This window comes from Asterias amurensis, chromosome 1, assembly GCF_032118995.1.
Source record: "Asterias amurensis chromosome 1, ASM3211899v1".
Taxonomy (NCBI): Eukaryota; Metazoa; Echinodermata; class Asteroidea; order Forcipulatida; family Asteriidae; genus Asterias; species Asterias amurensis.
The window spans coordinates 36,625,278-36,645,225 of record NC_092648.1 but is presented as its reverse complement, the minus strand read 5'-3'; positions in this window follow the sequence as shown (position 1 = coordinate 36,645,225).

Below are 19,948 nucleotides of genomic sequence, written 5' to 3'. Positions count from 1 at the left end.
CAACGTCCAGAGGGAATGTTGACGCCATGGCGTAGTATCATACACTTGAAAGACACAAATTAAATTGCCTTAAATTATGACTAACAAAAATTGACCGGTATGATTAAATGAACAAATAATATAATTTTTGATGGAAATAAATGAATTGTTAAAACCTTTTGTGACAACAATAATCCATTCCCTTATTTCGTAAAAAATGTGTTTGCACCAATGTTATTCATTCTAGTTGTTATTATTGGTTTAGCATATGAATAGAAGAATATGTTTTGGTACTTTATATATAAGGTCCACATTAAAGACACTGGGCACTATTGGTAATTGTCAAAGACCAGTCGTCTCACTTGGTGTATTTCGACATAAGCGTAAAATACAAAACCTGTGAAATATTGAACTCAATTGGTCATCATAGTTGCGAGATAATAATGGAAGAAAAAACACTCTTGTCACACGAAGTTGTGTGCTTTCAGAAGCTTGATTTCGGGACCTCACATCTATTTCTGAGGTCCGAAATCAAATTCGTGGAAAATTACTTCTTTCTTTCTCACAATGTTTCATACTACCAACAGCTCCCCGTTGCTTGTTACCAAGTAAGTTTTTATGCTAATAATTATTTTTGAGTAATTACCAATACTGTCCACTGCCTTTAAATGGAATGATTGGCATACGAAGAGCACAGTAAACAAAATGCACAACATTAACCTTGCTTAAAATATGCTTTGTTTGTACGAATAAATAATTAAGTCCATTTTTGACTGACGGCATATTAACATTTACAAATTGGTTCATTGTTTACCTATGAATTGATTTTGTTTTCCTTGAGAACAGACCCAAGAACATAGCTCACTTGGGAATTTATTGTGTTATTTATGTACAGTTGCTTACTCGATACATTTTAATCCAACCATCTGAATCGCCCCCAGTTTGCGTCCACACATTAGTTGTCTTTTATTCTTCGATGAGAGAAAGACCAGAGTCGAAGAAACAAAATGCACAGCATCAAACCTTCATGCATTGCTAATTGTGCGCTAGGATCGTAGTAGAATATGTCCCTCAAGCTCCACAAGACTTCCTCTGAGAATTCTGTCAACACTTTCCTTTCTTTCTATTAAACTTCTTAGTATCAAAGCCACCGGTTGAGTCAAATTAATTGGCCAACTGCTTGGCTAGGGAATTCAGACCAAACAACAGAGCGCTGTCTTTAACGAGACTTCACAATCAGTTCTTCGGGTATACCGTATATACAGTGAGAATTCGTTTAGACCTGCAGGCGTTTTGTTCATTACTAGATTGGGGTGCAAGGGTGCCTATTGGAATTAAAACATTGCCGCCACGCATTTGACTTTGTCCTCAAGTTTATTAAGTGTTAATTTGAAGCTGCCTGTGGCTGCGACAGGTATACGGATTAAACAAATATAGAGTGCCTTGTTTATTTCTCACAACAAACATGTTCTTCACTGAGCTTTCTGCTTGGTTGTGGTAGAATCCAGCCAAAACTATGAACAGCAATTGCTGTGAGAGTTTGATGGATTTATTCAATTTAAAATATACAAGAAATACTGTATTGCATATTAGATTAATGTACATGATAAATTGTTCATTGTTCCAATAAATTCGACATTCGATACTTTGATTTAGTCTCCTTGCAATTTTTTCAATCACTCCAAGATGACAGTACGCCACATTATAATCGCTCCTTTGACGAATAATCATTTTATGTGTTTCATATTTCAGGTATACACCCAGCATACTCCGTAAACTACATTTATCTGCATCACCTGCGAAACACAGCATCACACATTCACAAAGGTAGGGTCATCCTCCGTTACCACCCCACCCCACCCCCCCCCCCCCCCCCCACCACCAACCCGGGTGGACGAAAACAAGATCACAGTACTCATGTCTTGTGACGGTTACTGTGCACTTGAAGACACATTTTGCTTATACTTCCAAAAAGTTCCAAGTGAACTTGACTTTGGCGATGATCCAGAAGCTCAGTGTTATATTTCTCTGTTTGTTGTCAGTTAGTCTACTCTTAATATAGCCAGATTCATTAAATGGTGAACGTCGAAAGAAGAACATATTAAAGTATTTTAGGAGAAAATAGAATAAGCTGTTGCAAAAAGGACATATCTAATAAATGCGAGAAAAAAAAACTTACATAATTTTCGAATATTTAACAAGATAATATTTTACAAATTAAGATGACATACGAAGTCAGTAAACAGTGGGGTGAAGAGGTGCTTCCATTGAATAAACTGTTGCATTGATTTATTTATAGTATTTGTTGACCTTCAGTTTTTGAAGCAAACACTCGTGATGATAAGCACGTGCTTCTTAATTTGGCGCTAGTGACTGTTTGTCCTTCTCATTATTTATGCAGCTACATCTGGAGCAATCAAAGGAAATTATACATATCCAAATAGTTTGGGAACGAAAGAGTAGAAATAAAGACATAGAAAATACTTTTGATCTAAAAGCTCATTGATTGTTAAGTGTTGACTGGTTTCAATCGTCCTTGGACATACATCCATCTGAAATATTGTCAGAGAAAATAGTTTTTAAGACCCAATATATCACCGTTGTTAATTCAATGCCACAATCGAAACAAGCCCTATATGAAAAGGCACAAAATCCCTGACTTCTTTCCACTGGATCTTGATTGCCGTATTTGCTGAAATGTTCCCATGATTGGATGCTGAATTTATTTCCACGGAGGAAATTATTTTTTTCTAACTTAAAACAACTCCGCACTTTACAAACATGCTGAAAAGCCATTACAGTAAAACAACACATAAAGTTGACCGATGTAATACTTTTTATAAAAACCAGAGTTAACCTTGGCACCTTTTGAAAGTCTCATTTTTGTGAATTTTCACAGTAGAATCATCAGTGATACAGATGCTGTGTTTATTACAATCTTGGGGATGTATTGTAATGAGTTTACTCTTCCAAAAATTACAAAATAACTAACGCTCCCATTAGCGAACAAAAAGAATCATTCTTGTTTAAAACAAATATTAATAATGATGTTAATAAAAGTAAAAATTTTTAATATAAAAGATACAAGGAAGACACTACACCTCAAAATTGTCCAATTTCTGGACAGGCAAATATGTACCTTTATGCCTACTGCGAATATGTTCCATTCGAAGTAGCTGTATAACCATTTGTTAAATCGAACTTGATCCTCGCTATATGTCCTAACAAAACAGTCTCATGACTTCCCGTCACGTCTCAAGAAATATCACAACATGCTTGAATTGACTTTGACACAGCACTTGTTCATCATCATTGATTTTTAGTTTTGAACATTGTGAGTTAGCAAAGATTTGATTGAAAGAATCCTCAGCATTCCTCAATCCAACCATCGATTCAAATCCTTGAGTAAAGATCCAATAGACTACCAAGTCATGTCATGAATCTTTCATCTCTATCATCAAAGCGTCTGTTTTCTTAAATATCATTGATTGGCCTTTTATCTATCGATTTTTCTTCTCAGTTTTGGTTTATACTCGAGTTTAAGAAGGCAAAGTGTGAGTAATTCAGACATACCATTTAAGAATGAAATGACACTTGAGGACCTGAGTGAAGTCACAGCGTAGCTTCTCAAGTGACTTATTGATTTAGTTGGCATAGAACAGCAAACAGTCCTACATACTGTGTCCGGAATCTTGTTTATCTCCGATAAAAAGCGGACTAGCAAGGTTTTTATTTTCATAAAAAAGGCACAGCCCGTAGACTACTCAAAAGGTGCGTCAAAAATTGCTTGATTAAACACTAGTTTCTGGCAACAAATTGCTTCAGGTATACACAAATTCATTTGAATCATCCCTAATTTACATTCACAAACCCAGGTGTTTGACTTAATTCTGGCATGGAATCTGTTTCAAACTGACCCAGAAGTCAAAATGTTGAACCAGTGTCTGACCCAGCCTGGCCCAGAAATGGGCCAGGTCACTTGAAACCTGGAATCCGGGTCAATTCTGACTCAGAAGGTTTTAGACTCCAACAACTTTACAGATTGTTTTCTTCGAAGTGGGCATACACAAGGGAGCCTGTCGGGTCTTTACCCCCACCCTTCCACCCCCCAAAGAAGGGTTGTTTCTTTGTTCAACTTGGACGCTCTATATGGAATTGCTTTTTTATTTGACTCGGCTTGATTTGAATTGGTTTATTTTAAAAGTGGGAAAAAGAGCAACAACAGGATGACACACAAGCCTATCTGTAAGGTTGTATGTGTGCGCACTACACAAAGAATTATCTTTAGAAAAAAAAACCCTGATAAATTTACATTTTAGACACACAGACCTCCAGCGAACTACGTGTTTCTATGTTTCCACAATAAATTATTTTGTGAGTAACCTTGTAACAGAGAATAGGCACTGAGGCTTTCCCATCCGGGCTAAAGCATCGTTTCTTATCATGATTTTAATAATCCGACTTCTTTCGGGTTTTTTTGTGTTTTTTTTCCCGTTGTTTTTTCATTGTTTATTGCACTTGAATCAGATGATAACCGAAATGGCCGTATCAAATGTAGAATATTGTTTAACATCGCGTCTTTAAATGGTTCATGCCAGTGGTTAAAAACATAATTGTGAAAGCTCCACAATCAAGTGAGATCATACTTCTAACATCGAGTAAAAGGGTCAATATATTGAGTGATCGCCTTAAAGGCACATGGACACTATTGGTAATTACTCAAAATAATTGTTAGCAGAGAAACTTACTTGGTAACGGGCAATGGAGAGCTGTTGATAGAATGAATCATTGTAAAAAACGGCTCCATCCAAAGTAACGTATTTGAGAAACCGGTTCCGTTATTTCTCACTCAAATAATTTAAAAGACTTCAGTCATGAAGCTTTTATAGGCATCGGGAAGCAGTCACATTGTGCAACATGGTGTTTTTTCCTTTCATTTTTCTCTTGCAACTTCGATGATCAATTGAACCCAAATTGTCACATGTTTACTGCTATATGCATTTTTATGTTTTGATACACAAAGTGAGAAAACTGGTATTTGACAGTTACCAAGTTGTACAGTTCCTTTAAAAAATATAAAAAGTAAAATGATCAAATTGACTGATCTTGAGTCGGCCGTAGACGCAGGTCTGTCTACCGGCGGAGGTAAAAAAACCTCTAATGGGTTTGGACTGTTTATACTTTTTCAATATAATTACTTTAGGATTGACAGGTCAACATCGGTCCCAAGAAACATGGAAGCGGTCATGTCCTTGACTGAATTAAACATTATGTGCTTTGTGCGATGACAACTTAATTAATGAACTGCGTTTTTTAAAGGGACGCTGTGTCACTAGGACTTGAAAGTTCGCATGGTAGAGATACGATATGTAAAGGTTTGCGGTAACACCATTTAATGAGTTAGGGGTTGAAAGATGTATCATTATTTGTAAACTCCTCAACACCAGTTTCGAAAACAAATTGAAAGATTGTAATTCCTTCAAAAGATCTTAAGCACAACTTGTTCTTTACCGACGTTAAGAGTCTTGAAATACTATAATAATTATCTCTTTTAATAGGAAGCATCAAAATAGCACATTAAAAACCCATATTTTTACATAAATGAAAGTGTTTACACACAATTAATTTGTGACTAAAATTCTCATTTTTAAAACAAACAACAAAAACAAACCCCAAAATACAACGTTGAGCTTTTTATCGAATCCAAAATGTTAATATTTTTAAGAAATAAACTGAAGTATTCAATAGTAATTTTTAACATTTGTATATTTAACGCCTATGGAGAATCAATCTTTCCGATGGAAATACTAGTAGGAAGTACTTTCACCTTTAATACGACTACATGTTTCATACCTCCTTACACCCTAATCCTCTTAGGCTAACAAGGAAAGTCCTTAAGTAGGATTTGGAACTTTGCATGGTGGAAATACGATATGGAAAGGTTTGCGGTAACACCATGTAAAGACTACTCGAAATGAGTTGGGGTGGTTCTGAAAAGAACCATTGGTTTCAGTATGCTATGATCATCTTCTGGGGAAAGCTTTGAGGTCCTCTATATACGTTCATGGCCACTGACCTCTACTCTCAAACATCATCAACCATTTCAACAATATTTGAGATGCAGTTTATTCTCTCATTGAGGATATTGATATTGGTAAAAAAAACCTTAGATGATAAGATGCTAACTGTAGCGTCAAAGGAAGGAATACAAGATGTCTCACCATGATGTTAAGAAATACATAGTTTGGCGGAGTCTTGCCACAGTTGAAGTCACCGACTAATACCACTCGACAAGTTACACTTCGATTGTCGCTCGAACAGCCTTCTAATTGAATACACTAAAAACCATGGCCAGTAGTGTCACAAATGCAACAATTTTTATTTGGTCTCAAATCTATAAAGCGGATAACATCTCAAAATGTTCTGGTGCTTAATTCGGTACATGAATCATTGACACATACTGTATGAGATTTGACTTATTACTCTTGGAATCTACAGACTGGGTTGGCCAACGTGACGTCAGTCCATTAACAATGTCAACAATTTGGAAGTAAACGAATCTTGTAACCACACACTTTGGGTAAACTTGTAAAGGATCCGTGAGCAAATTAACCCAGCTTCATTTCCTACATGAGTTAAGTCTCTATCGGGGTCACTTATTTTATATCTTGGAGACTACCCAACCCCCACAGACTCACAAGTAAACATCTCTAGCGGTACCTCTTGATTTACCACAAACCTCTGCCTGCCACTGTTTAGCGTAGAGACATAGGTTTTGACAAAGCACTCCTTTTCAATTGCAGGAGTCAGGATATCAGACAAAACACTTCATTTCCCTTTAAAGGGTTGTATTGCAGGTATCTACGCGCTATGGTTAGCTCAATAATTCAATGATGCCACGCAGTGTGTGCTGGTCATTCAAGGGTGTATAAAACGCTAAAGGATGTTGTGGGTTGTCGTGAAATCATCTGTAAAAGGGTACATTATTTATTCCATTCGACTTGTAATTATGCGTGTAGGAATGTATTAAGCGTGTAAATGCCAATTTGTATGCTTGGGGAAGTGAATTTTTTGTTTCAAAAAGCAACGTCATCAAGCTGCGTTCATCTTCGATCATCTTGAAGGTACACACAATGACCAGACTAGACTTGATTCCACAAAACTCGCTTTGAACGTGACCACAGCGTGAACGGTATGAAGGGTAGCATAGACTTTGTTTGTACGGCAACTCAAGATACCTCCCCTGAAATCAGTGTTTTTAAACATAATCAACTATTAGGCTCATTTGACCGAAGCCCGACTCACGAGAACATTCAACAAGCGCTGCTGTTTCAATTTTGTTTTTATATAGATTTGAACCTATTAGTCAACTTTACGTTATGAATAGTTGTACTATTCTACTAGTCCACATTCTAAGCGTGAATGCATTTGAAATTCATTCGCACACTTTTAAACAATCTTTGCCAGAGTGAGAAAGCCTAAAGCAACATAAATTTATGTATTCAGGCAAACTACCTTCCGTGCCTTGAATCTAACGAGCAACCAGTTGCCTCAAACAATACATTTACATCCTTCTTGAACGAACTGGGCAGGTTTTCATGGACGGCCGAAGGCTTCTAAAACACCTAATCGTGCAAGATGTTTTAACCAAATTCAAAATTGTCTGCAAACTTTCAATGGAATAAAATACCTCACATGTTGGTTGTGTATTTTGTTTGAATATTTTGTGTGACATTGTTAGAAACAGTAGCTATCTGTTTTTGTTTTGGATGTTTGCCTTTCCAAAGTTTTCCAACCTCGGTTGATTAAAACTCAAGCTGTGACTTTGCGACAGAAAGGTTTAGACACGCATATGAATTCTCCATTGCTTTTTTTGTAAGGTTGCATCTCACAAGGTTTGAACTTTCCTAACTATTATCATCAAGTTTGCATGTCAACATTTCAAATGGTGTCCCGTTGCAGACCGGGAGTTCGGCGGTAAAAGAATAAATTGCACTTTTCCATTTATAATCTCCGATGATGAACCCCCCTCGGAAATCACGGCACTCGTCTTATTGAGGGCACAGTCCAAATCAAGAATGAAATTCCTACACTATTGTCTACAGTCTTCCTGTTAATTACTGCATTTCAGTTCCCCCATTCCTAATAAAATTCCTTTCTAAAGGTTTTGCATCCAAAAGGTCCGAACCTTGATTTGAAAGGTGACGAAAACAACCTGGCTGAATATATTAGGTTAGCGCTGTGTTTGATGCTTCCAATATTCCGGGTCTAGCTCTAGGGCCAACTCTCAATTCTCCCACAAACTAAGCAAAACTGGACAAATTAAAAGCCCAATGATGATTTCTGTTGGGAATCATGAAGAACGTATGTCTGTAACTTTGCTCCCGGCCGGCTGAAAATTGATGAAAAACATGGCTTAATTGGAGTTTTTGGCGGAGCATCGGTAGAGTGCTTAGAAGTCCCCTCTCTCCTAAGTCGGTTGTTGTGTGAATTTTAAAAAGGGTGATCGAAGGTTTCAGAAGAGTGAGTTGATTGACATTTTCTTTTCGTGTGATGTATTTAACTTCACGAGATATTTGGCTTGTAAATTTTGTAGATGAACTTTAAGATACATTCAAATGTTGACTATATTTAGCTCGTTTTCAATTTATAATGAGATGTATCTAGAAACTAAGTAGTTTTCTGATTCAATAAATTGCATTTAATCAGTTGCATTTGGATGGTAAGTCTTTAGACTTATGGAAATAGCTTTCATGCAATGGTACCTATTTGGTTTTTGAATTAGTTTACGGCGTTCTAACCATCTAGTTCCTTCCTGACTGAATGTAGAACAGAACAGTGTTTGTATGATATGCCATTCACCAGCCCTTTAAGTAATCACCAAGAAGAGAATCCATTCACAATCAAATGTTCTCACAATTTTCTTGAGAATCGTAAGACATTACTCGTACATTACTCGTATCATGCACTGCAGTTGGTTGCCTTCAAGTTGCCTGTAAAAGTTCTCTTTTGTGACAAGACCTTTGGATTCAATAAGCAACCATGCAGTCAACCAAGAAGGAGAGATCAGATGCAGATTATAATAGGACCATACCTCATATCTCCGCTGTGCAAAACCCTCGAAATGCAACTACAGAGGTTGTCTTATGTATGAATTTCACTCTTACAAATTGTCACAGCATGCACACTGCTTTTCACAGATTCAGGATGGGGGAAAGAAAATGACACACTTTTGTAAAGTCTTGACTATTGTGGGTGATTGCCACCGTCAACCAGGGAAAACAATCTCCCTTGATGACCGACTTCATACCAAGCTCTAACGCATCCGGAAATGAAAGATCATTAATTGGCATACATCAGCTGTGGGGCTTTCCCTAAAGAGGAAGGAAAAATACCGACACTGAAAAGAAGGCGCAAAACGATTTGCCTTTTTGATATTCACCTTCATTTCATTTCAAACCTCCGTAGAGGTTTCACTTTGCACTCGGGGAATAGATTAACGTGGTGAACTACTTGACCGCTCCTACTGATGCATCCGTTTTAGCCCTTGTAAAGCATGCATACTCGTTGACTGTCTCTTATAACAGATCCCCCTCAAGGAGTTTGCCCATCGAGACGAACCTCGACGATCAGGCTTAATTGCTGCAGTGTAATGCATCGGCTCGTTAATTGTCCTGGCAATCAGTTTATCTATCGAGTTCGGGTTCACCATTTTTATTATTTTCCTTAAACAGATTGAGTTATCTCAATCCCTGCCTCAATGGGGTTTGTTCAAGGTCTAATATTTTCTTCCGACGGATACCACATAAAGCAAAGAATGGCCGACAATCAATAATCGTATAATATAATAAATACACACTTTAATTTGATAAACGGGGCTTTATTATCAAAATATTCGCCATGAAGTAAGGAAAGATGATGTATAAACCGTCTTATAATAACTGTTACAATCATCTATACGAACGTGTCAAACTTGTTTGCATTTTAATAAATATTGTTTTGTGATATTACAAGACTGAATACCACCATAGTTGGTTTGCGGTAATTATGGGTATCTACTTGCTGTGTAGATTGTGTTCTTGCTTGATATTCTACTGCAGTGGAATCGAATTTTCGGAAATGTGAAACTTCTCTACTACCACAGATTATAATAGTCAAATATAAAGCAAGACAAGTTCAAATAACACAATCTACATAACCAGCAAGTAGATACACAAATGGTGTTACGGCAAACCATTATAAATTGATACCTCACCATGCAATGCCTCAAATCTAATACCAGGCAGTAAGAGACTTGATTCATAATTTACTCATTTTACATGTTGACTTATTCTCGGTTCGAATCCGAAGCAAAATATGACGTCACGAACTAATGGCGCAAATGTGTACCCCGGTTCTATGCTGAGCCTATGGGGGAAGCTCGAAAGAACTCCATTTTGCTAAGGCACATTGGTCCACATAGTTATTTGATGTAATAGAGATCTGTTCGGGCGCATTGTGTAGCCTACTGCTACATGAATTGACCTGGCAGCTCTTTCGATCAGCCCATCCTCATGTGCCATTGTTACAAAAAGTTAAGCAACACGTTGCCTTGGATCGGTCGAGTTGGTTTTTGAAAAGCGTTTGTAACCGTTTGTTATAAAATGCATATGGGTAGAAAGATATATTGTAAAAGTAGAATACAATGATCCACACAAACATGCCTCCAAATTGCACGGTTTCCCTTTTACCTCGTCGACTAACACGGTCTATTTATGGGAACAAATGTTTAACTTCCATAAATGGTCGACCATGTTAGTTCACAAAGTAAAAGGAAAACCACGCAATTTCGAGGCACATTTGTGTGGACCATTGTATTCTACTTTTACAACATCTTTCCAACCATATGAAGTTTATAACAAACGGTTACAAACGGTTTTTTATATACCAACTCGTCCGATCCAAGGCAACGTGTCCCTTTAATGTTGCTAACCATTTCTGTTAATGTGTCATTGAATACAAACATGTTGTCCTTAACACCAGATCATGATGTTGATTATTTTAACGAGGTTAAAATGGGAACAATAGTTTGTGATTGATCACCAGTTATACCACTCATGCTAATCAGAAACATTCGTTTTTGTCAGTAGCATCACAATGAAAGTAAAGACGACACTTGTGCTTTTATTTCTAGGGCGAATGGAACAAAAGTCACCTCAGCAAAAATGCATTAACTTCTGTTAAGGTTGATGAATTGTTGTCATTGAATGTGTCACAATTTGGTTTAATTTGTAGTTTTCATTACAAAAAGAGTCAATCTCCATGTGAGTGTTCTGTTTGACCGTATTGCAGGGTATCGCCGTATAGGCAGGTGGGGCAGCTCAGTGACTAAACCGTTTCATGTCCCTAGCAAGCACGGTGGCCGCTGGTAATTTCCTTCGCATTAGCATATAAAAGCCAGAAACAAAATTCTATTCGATTCGGACTGCTTTTAGACCCAATAAAATGTTCTAAAGAAACAGCTATTGGGAATGACTATTCTGGAATAACTAGGAGCCTGCACAAGTCACCTTTAATTGTTTTACTCATTCGTAAAACTATGACATTTCAGTCAAAACTATTTCAATTGATGCTTTGGCCATCTTTACCATGTAAGAAATGTGCAAATTGCGAACATTTTTTTTTCAGTCTTAATTTTTTGTATACCCGGATACTGAACCACTGACTATATAAGAAATATAATAACGGTATTGGGCATGACGAATTGAAAAATCAATTCTAAAGTTAAACCCGAAACTCACTGTACTGATTGCCACTTTCTAATCCACGGAGAAATAATCTCCATCTAAAATCACAGCCAACGTCTAGAAAATAGCGCTGGAAAACCTCGTAACGGTTACACCCCTACGTACGGCCATCCCTAGTTTCGACACCTCTTTAGGCCTATGTTCCGACAACCCTATGTTCCAAGAAATATTCCGACACCCCATTGTATTTTCCTAACCATAAGGATACCATGTACATCATCTGGGGGGGGGGGTTCGGAACTTAGGGTGTCATCCTAGCAAACTACCCTGGCTTATTGACTGATTGTAAAAGCTCAAGATTATTGAACTCGACATCTATGACAAGCCTAAAAGCTCCCGTTGTTTTTCACCAACAGTGCTAACACACATCGGTGTATGGGTAAAAGACAAAATTAATATTCTTTATCTAACATCTCTTATATCGTTGCGATACCCGCTGCTAAAATATAGGATTCGAACTGCCTCTAGCTACCTCTAGAATTGCTAGGGTCGTGGGTTCGAATCCCACCCGAGTAACATGCCTGTGATATTTTTTTTCACAGGACTCGGGAAAGTACTGAGTATACAGTGCTAACACACATCGGTGTATGGGTAAAAACTAATAAAACTGAAAATTAATAAGTGATTGGTTGTTTACTCTTTTAAACAATAATGATAATAACAATTTCAAATCGAAAAACCAACAACGTCCAGTTTTTAGATACAGTTCTATCAACTAGTAAAGGAGGACACCCTGGGTTATTAGATTTGATTTCATTTGTTTAAAGTTTATTCGGGTAAAAACAAACAGCAAGAAACGTGGCACAATAGCCTAGATAAATTAAATTTAGAAAGTTACCAGATTATTTTTTTTCATTCCACGACGAATTGTTATTCAGCGTGAAATGAAAATCTAGTTTTCAGGGGACGTTTCTACAATTACTGGTGAGTGGAAGACACAGTCTCACTGAATTGTGATGGTTGTTTATCACAATTCCCCCTCTGGTCAGTATCTTCAGCTTAACAGCCGGTATTCTTGCAATTTCCTCTGAACTGACAGAGACATCACCGGACGAACGACCATACATCATTCCCACATCCAACACAATTATTCTCATAACTTATCTTCGTGTACAAAACGACGTCCACTCTTTACAGAACTGTATATCATTCTGAATTGTTATAAGAATCTGCTTTCAATGTACCTCAGTTCAAAATGAGATTAAGACTTGGTTGAAATTACCTCAGATAAATGTTGATTTTACCAATTTGGATGCACACTGTATTATTACAAGTGTTTGGTGGACTTGGGATCGCCAGTAGCGGAATCACCCATACACTAAATGCACTGAACAACTTTAGTAATTGTCAAAGACCAGTATTCTCACTTGGTGCACATTATGCATACAATAGCAAACCTGTGGAAATTTCAGTTGCAGATAATGAAAGAAGAAACACACTTCTTGTACAAATTTGTGTGCTTTCAGATGCCTAAGAAGGGCTTCAGGCATGAAGTCTTTTAATATTTGATTACCGCTTTCTCAAAAACTACGTAAATTCACAGGGAGCCATTTCTCCGTGTTATACCAACAGCTCCCCATAACTCGCTACCAAGTCAGTTTTTATGCTAACAAATTACCAAGAGTGTCCAATGCCTTTAAAAATGATGAAAATCCGTGGATAAATAAACGCCTACGCGTTTAAATACCAAACTTGAAGGGTCTTTGGTGGAAATATAGAAGCTTTCCCCAGGGAGAGAATACGAAATCAACGGCAAGGGATGCCGGCGGTTGTCGCGTTTTGTATTATAAGATTGCCCAACGGCAAGTTGGACTACAGAGATTGTCGCATACAGACACAAATCAATTAATCATATCACATTGTGTGTGATTCATTTCGGAAAGTGCAGACACAATTATAACACGAAGGAAATAGGTTGTTTTTTCTTGTTCTTATTTATTATTTGTTACAAATGTGCACAAGTTTGTAAAGAGATGAATGCAGAATTATTTGTACTCCAGAAACACGACTCGTTATTGCCTTTATAAGAGTGGACAAATAATATTCTTGTATTTAAAATAACAATGCGTTATCGGTTTTATAAATGATTTGACCATAGTGGTAATCCTCCGGGTGTGTGATTCAACAGGATCTCCGACTTCCCATTTCACAATCCCACAACCATTACCAGAAAGGTTGTTCACACCCACCTTTTCTGTTTTTAAAGTGTTCCTTTGGTGAAATCTCGAGTTGTCCACTTTTATGACGCGTCGATTTGGTGGTTAATATATACAACAAATAACATGTCTGTTTGCCTCAGCCATGGTAGTATAGATCAGCTGAACTTTCCAAAGAAATTCAGACCAATTAAATTAAATTCAAATCAAATCCACGTTTATTTCCATATTGGTGACAAAATGAGAATAATAAACAAATTGAGAACAATAATTGAAGTCAAAGACAGTCGAGAACTGGTCGAGAAAAAAGACATGAATAATGAAATGACAATAATTTAATGTAATGGATATAGAGCTACATGATCAATAAAACACGATGTCGTCATTTCTGCAACGTCCACACTGTCAACAAGCAAATATTAATTATAAAGGAGATCAATTTTTAAATTGTTTGAACCGTTGAAAAAAAGATGGCCACTGCAAGAAAAAGATGGCCACTGCAATTAAAAAGATGGCCACTGCAAACAAACAAAATGCCACTACAAGAACACAAAAATTGTCATTTCAAGAGAACTTCCCCTTGAAACCTTTTCTCAGCTGATCCGAAAGCAAAGGCCAGAAGTATATTGGAAGTGAGCTTGACATTATTAGTCGCACCATCGATCCATTGTTGTCACAGGGAAATACGAAGCGTATATTATTATAGAGAATCCCTTGAACATTCAACATTAAAGTCATCTGGAAATAGGTTTTTTTTTTTTTTTTTCAAACATAAGAGTATATGAACAATAAAACAATTTTTTTAGTAATTTTTTGTCAAGATTTATATGTTTAAAAAAATATATAAAGTTGTTTGGGGGCTGACTCCGCCTACCCCTTTTGTGACGTCATTCAAGGCAGACTTTGCCTGCAATGCGTCTAGTAAACACACGTGCAAAGTACATGTACGTCCAAGTCGTGAGTTGGTACATTTCAAAAAGTGTTTTTCTGCATTCAGCAGCAATACACCTGGTCGGCATTGCCGGGGGAAAAAAAACGCACAAACTCACGACTTGGTCCGTACATGTACTTTGCAATTGTGTTTACTCTACGCATTACAGGCAAAGTCTGCCTCGATTGACGTCACGAACAGCGCCCTCTCGGGTCGGGGTCTACTCTTAAATTTGTAAATAACATAAGAACTGATTTTTTAAAACCTTAGTTAATTGTTTATTCACATTCAACTCATCAAAACACATATATTAGTGGCAAAAGCTTTATTTTGAAAAAATACCACTTCCAGGTGACTTTAAACAAAACAAAAACGGACAAAGACACTAACCGGTTTTCTGTCGTTTTCACTAAAAAGGTAACCCCCAAATTTGATGAAAATGTCACAGGTTGTTTTGATGTTGTGTTTGTAGGAAACTAGAGGGTGGAAATTTAATCTTCAAAACCACACTGGTGTTCGTCTGCATTATTAACCTTCCAAAGAACAAACAAAACAATACGTATATTGTCAATGATAAACCGCCGGTGTTTTTTTAATCATCGATATTGCGCAATAATTTAAGCGAGTGGCCCCAAAGTTTCTGGGTTTAACCTAATCCAGATGCACTTTAGACACGTCATCCATGATAATGTTTCACCAAAGCATTATATATTTAAGATCGATTTGCTTTTATAGGATCAATCTCCATGAAGGACAGAATGTTGACTAAACCGAAATACACCGGGGTTTAGAGAGTGGACCATAACGTCCAGTAAACCACATCGTATAGGAAATCCATCCTTTCTAAGGGTGAATTGAACAGTGTTCCATTAGTTCTTCAAATTGGGTTCTTTTTTTAAGAAGTATGGGAACCATCACTCTCTAGTTTCCAATGAGGTTCAGAATACCTGAAGCTTACCTCGAGGCACTCTTGTTATGTTCTCCTGTCACCATGCTGTATTCCTGTCAATTTCGCCAGCTAATATTTCCCCGCGATTGAATCGCTGTTATTAGATTGCGTTAAATAAGTGGCAGCAGGCCTTTGTTTGGTTTGTTACTGTACATTTTGGAAGGGCGATTTCTTTGATGGCAAGCAGTCGTGGTAATGGTTTGGGACACCTTCAATTTGATTGTCTGGCACTGAGTGAATTTCCTCGTCTCTGATTGATTGTGGAAAGGCATGTTGAGAAGGAGTGAGTGCTGACATCAACTCAAAGGAGTATGGAAGCCACGCCCATCCCACTCCGACAATAGAAACATATGTCTTAGTGTGTCCACAGAGTGGATATTTTGCACTCGGACATAAGAACAGTGCCAGAAATATTTGACTTTGAGTTGTAGCTTAAAATACTATCGATGGTTAGGGAATGTATAGTGCTTATATCTGGCAATGATATCAACTCAAAGGAGTACGGAAACCAGGCCCCTATACCTCTCTGACTATATCGAAAGCGTGTCCTGTCTCAATGTGTCTATGGAGTGGATATTATGCGCTCATACTTAAAGACAGTGGTAACTATTGGTAATTGTCAAAGACCAGTCTTCTCACTTGGTGTATCTAAACATATGCATAAAATAACAAACCTGTGAAAGTTTGAAGTCAATTGGTCGTCGAAGTTGCGAGATATGAATGAAAGAAAAAACACCCTTCTCACACGAAGTTGTGTCCTTTCAGATGCTTGATTTCGAGACGTCAAATTCTTAACTTGAATCAAATTCGTGGAAAATTACTTCTTTCTCGAAAACTACGCCACTTCAGAGGGAGCCGTTTCTCTCAATGTGTTACACTATCAACCTCTCCCCATTCTCGGTACCAAGTGGGGTTTTATGCTAAATATTATTTTGAGTAATTACCAATAGTGTCCACTGCCTTTTAAATGAACCCGTTGCCTTGGATCGGTCGAGTTGGTCTTTGAAAAGCGTCCTGTAACCGTTTGTTATAAAATCGATATGGTTAGAAAGATGTTGTAAAAGTAGAATACAATGATCTACACAAATATGCCTCGAAATTGCGTGGTTTTCGTTTTACCTCGTCGACAAACACGGTCGGCCATTTATGGGAGTCAAAACTTTGACTCCCATAAATGGCCGACCGTGTTAGTTCGCGACGTAAAATGAAAACCGTGCAATTTTGAGTGATACTTGTGTGGATCATTATATTCTACTTTAAAAACATCTTTCTAACCATATGCATTTCATAACAAACGGTTACAAACGCTTTTCGTAGACAAACTCGTCCGATCCAAGGCAACGTGTTCCTTTAAGGACAAAGTGCCAAAACATCCTATCGATGGTAGGGAAATATGCACTTGAATATCTATCAATGAGTCGAACGAAACTTGATATAAAAAAGACAGTCGAAGAAACCCTAGGTAAACTGACATTTGATAACAACTAAAGCTATTTCCTCGGAGTTATGTTTTTCCTCCGGTAGTATGCGTATGGTTTTTAGCATCGAGCGTTTCAAGTCAAACTGCTCATAAAACTCATCGAAGTAAATATAACCTGCTTATTTTGGTCTTATTTTCGTGACCCTCCTGTCCCAGCTAAAAAAAAACACGCTAAAGTGACCACCCGGTGTATACAAAGTATGAGTTTCTGTCAGATTTTTCTTGTTGTATTGAAATTTGATATTTCCGAATCTTGTTCTTTGGAGAGTCAGAGTAATACGAGTATATTTTGAATTTCCCTAATGGCCAGACTCCTTTAGAAATACATAGACATTCCGGAGATGATATACTTATAAGTCTGGCTATAGGCGTCAAGTCGAGGATGTTCACGTCACGATTGGGCACGTGTGTGCTCATAACGGACAATAGTAATTATACTTCAGACTTGAAATCGAGTCTAGTTTCTTGCTTGTTATCAACCAGAGTCTAGCAGGGGCTTTACCACCTGTTGCCCTAATTGTCTTCAATAAAAAGCACACTTGAAATGTTTATATCACTCAAGTTTGAACGGTGCCAAAATCTTAATCACCAGTGTCTAAGAAATTACATTTAATTAAGTGCGTATCTGATGAGAGCGGACATGGGGTGTCAGATTTCTTAAAAAATGAGTCTCTGTTAACATGTACTAGTGATTAAATTTCAAATCATTCTGTCCGGACATACTGTCATATATTGCTCCCATTGAAAGGGACATTCATATCAATTCAATTCAATATAATCCGAAGAGAAATATGAAACTTTACCAGAGACCGCATCCATAGTACGATATTTCTGATATCTAAATTACTACCAGTGTAAAAATACATTGAAGCTGACGTCAAATACATTAAATATTCAGTGTTTATTTGTAATTCTAGAAAACTAAATAAAATTAATCGATTTGACTGGGCAATATTTCGATGATTAAAGGAATATAAAGGAATTGGTAAGAAGAAAAAAAATCGTCTGAGATCACAGATTTACATAAAACTTACACGGTCTAATGATGATGATAGTAGAAAATATCCCATGTCATATTTGATGAGAAATAAATAAAACTTGTATCCCGTTTGGAGTTTATTAGCTTAGACATCGATGTCATGCAAAATGTGATTATCGTCTTTTTTTCGCTATTTTTCTTTTCTTGACCCAGATGACCGTTCAATTTCCAACTTCTATAATAGCTTACACTGCCAGCAACTGCATTGTTCCTAAAAAACAATTTTGTAATATTGCTTTAATGTGGAAATCTGTTGTAGTTTTTAGGACAAGGTCTTAAGATGGGCTTATGAGGTCGGGTTTATTAAATAACCTCCATCAGGGAGGCAACGTACACCAACAACCCCCTACTGGGATAACATATGGGTTCGCATTTTACACGATCCTTATATTAGCTCCTAGACAAGAACTCAAACAAACCCGAGCACAGCAGGCGATGTTATTTGACATATATCGTGAATTCAATTTCAGATTTCAAATCAGTTTTAATATCACTGGCTTGGTATCTTAGAGTGATCATCTAAGACATAGACCGTCAGTTTTTATTTCCTTCAAGTTAAGACTTAAGTGCATGTACCGATCATATTGTGAGTTTACACTGAAGAAGTCTTGTCATTTTCAAGATCATTAAACAAAAATGACAACTTGCAATCATTCGATAATGTCATCTTAAAAATAAGTTGTTAAAAGTTTGATAGTCATTATGTTTTTCAATCTGCGGGTTGAAAAGATGTCCTATTTCGAAAACCAATGATACCACGATCCAATCGACGGATCATTTTTGCATGCCTAATTTGAAGCCAAGTGTGCTTCCCGCTAAATTAAAAAAACAAAGATACGGTCTCATTAATATTTTGTATAGGCCTTCCAATTATTTTCCTTTTTCTAACAGATTTTAGAGCACAAGAAAAGGGATACAGTGTAAGTTTGTGTGACCTGGGGGTCGTTGACTTCCAATTTATTTTGGATGACGTATAGCCCCTGAAATAAAAAGTCCTTTTTGCCAAGACGTTAATGCACATTTTGCAAGAGCGATGCTCGGACGTTTGGGAAATTACATGGGTGTAGGGGTTAATTTTATTTGGAAGGTGAATAACTCGACGGGCCCGGGGACTTCCCGTATCCTCAAATCCCCAATTTCCCCTTTACTGTGGGACTTTTAAGTATTATTTGTTCGTGTATAGTCAGCATTTTGCACTTTATGCCATTGGTGTTTATTTTGTGATGTGCACCCCTAAGCCCTCTTGCTGAAGCTGTAGAATCAAAGAATGATCTTTCTCAAGCTTACAACATCTCAGTGCACACGAATAATAACAGCCCCAAAGGAACTAAATTGTTCCATCCGTCCAATTCACCCAATGTGTCTGCTTGGATTCGAAGCTCATTTCCTCTCCCAAAAAGGAAATTATATATGAACCCTGAACTTGATTTCACAAAGCACTGTGATTCATTTTAAATACACTGGACACTATTGGTAATTGTCAAAGACCAGTCTTCTCACTTGGTGTATCTCAACATATGCACAAAATAAAAAACCTGTAGAAGTTTGAACTCAATTGGTCGTCAAAGTTGCAAGATAATGAACGAAAAAAAACACGCTTTTCACACGAAGTTGTGTGCTTTCAGATG